Below are 2,220 nucleotides of genomic sequence, written 5' to 3'. Positions count from 1 at the left end.
TTTTTCTCTTTGTTTCGGATATTCTTCATTTAATTCCTCTTTATCCTTGTGAGTTTGTTTTTTGACATTTCTTGTTCACAGTTTCGCGTGCGTTTGTCAGACCCGTCCTTTATTCATCCTTTCTTCTTCTTTATGTTCCTGCGTCGCATTTCCCACACTTTTGATTTCTTGCGGTTTTCTGCTTCTTCTTCCTTTGACTCGAAAGGTTAAAGAAGAGTCTTCATAACGAGAGGAAACTGAGAACGAAACACCAGGGGTCACTGAGTTGAATCTCTGAACTGAGTCGTGTTCATCGAGAACTAAGTTACCTGTAAAATGTTTTGTGTAGACACCGGCAAAAACATCAACGGGAAAATCAAGCCAAGCATGACGACTCAGAGTAAGAAATTTATCTTGCTCACGCCATATATTCAGTGGAAATATGGTATAAACTTAGTTCAGGTCCGTGGAGTGAAAAAGACGACATGAGAATGGACAAAGAAGTAAAGACACAAAATGAGACGTTTTACAAAGCTTTCCCAGTAGCAGTTCTCATTGTTTCAAAGAAGCAGTCCTCTACTGTCCTTTTTTTTTTTTTGGGGGGGGGGGGGGTTATTCTTTTCCAGATTTGTTCAGTGCCATCCTCACTGACGACGATAACTTCTCCACCACATTTATCTCGGCTTACCACGAAGTCTTTATCTCTTCTGTCCTTTCCGGAAGTTGTAAAGAGAGTCATAAAACAATAAATACCCGGAAGTACCAGAGCACAACAAAGCTAAGACAACAGAAAAACTCCTTGAGCCCCTTAGAAAAAAACGCGAGAAAGCAGATGAGGAAATTCAAAAAAGAAACAGTTGACCGAGTGACCGCGAGAACCTTCTTCTGTCGTGTTAGATTGACTGCGCCTTTTTTCGATGTCCTGGATTCTTCCTTTTTCCGTGTTCCGACTTTCTCGTTTTACCTCTTCTTCGTTCATTGTCTTCCTACTTCGTTTATCTTCGTTCTACTTCGCTTTCATCGTGATTAATTCAATTTCTTCCTTTTTCCGGCGCTTTCAGTTCTTCCTTCTAGATCATCGCTTGTTACTTCCGCCTTCTGACTCACGTCGTTATTTTTATTTTCATTTCACCGTTTCCGGTCCGTTCACGTTACGTTCCTCGCGAATCTTCTTTTTCCTTGCTTCTGAGCTTTTCTGTTCATTTCGTTCTTTTCCCGTTTAAAATTCGTTCTACCACCGAGGGCCCACTTTATTCGATTCTTCGTCGTTTTCTTTATATTGCCTTTGCCTCGTGTGTATGCTCCAGTTTTCATTGTCTTCTTTTCTTCATGCACTGACGATGATGTCTTCTCCACCACATTCATCTTTATCGGGAACTCTTATTCGCTTCTGTCCTTTCGAAGTTGTAAAGAGAGCCTTATTAAAACAATAAATATCTGGGTGCACATGAGCACAGCACAGCTAAGACAACAGAAAAACTCCTTGAGCCCGGCCCTTAGAAAAAAACACGAGACAGCAGGTAACGAAGTTAAAAAAGAAACAGTTGACCGCGACAACCTTCTTCTGTCTTGCTAGATTGACTGCACTTTTATTCGATCTCCTGCGTTCTTCTCTGCTCTGCCTCTTTCTTCTTTTTTTTTCGTTTTTCCTTTTTTAGTTCTTCTTCGTTCATTGTCCTCTAACTTCGGTTACCTTTCTTTTTCCGGCCCTCTCAGTTCTTTGTTCTACGCCTTTACTTCCGCTCTCTGACTCAAGTGGGTCTTTTTATTTTTACTTAGCCAGTTTTTCGTTCCTCGTGAATCTTCTTCTTTGTTCTTGGTTCTTCAGAGTTTTTATGTTCACTTCGTTTCTTTCCCGTTTTACTTCGTTCTTCGATTTTACTACCACGGCTAACTTCATTGGATTTCTTTCTTCAGCGTCTTCCTTCGTCTTGACTCTCATGTGTACGCTCTTATGTTTTCAATGTCTTTTTTTAAAGCATATCTTCAGTTCTTTATTTTATAGTATTATTGCTAAGCTCTGTTATTACGCGATGCGCGCGACCAGTTCACGGGATGCTAGTCATCCCGAAAACTCCCGCACCGCATAAATTAGCATTACTAACTTTGAATTAAACTTTTTTTAAATATACTTCTATTTAAGTTTATGAATACACAAGGTACGCGACCAGCCCATCTGACAAACATCAAATGAGCCCCCGCATTGCTTTACAAGTAGTTTACCAACCCATCCCACCCGAT

Source organism: Montipora capricornis, chromosome 14 (assembly GCF_036669925.1).
Source record: "Montipora capricornis isolate CH-2021 chromosome 14, ASM3666992v2, whole genome shotgun sequence".
Lineage (NCBI taxonomy): Eukaryota > Metazoa > Cnidaria > Anthozoa > Scleractinia > Acroporidae > Montipora > Montipora capricornis.
This window is presented reverse-complemented; position numbering follows the sequence as displayed.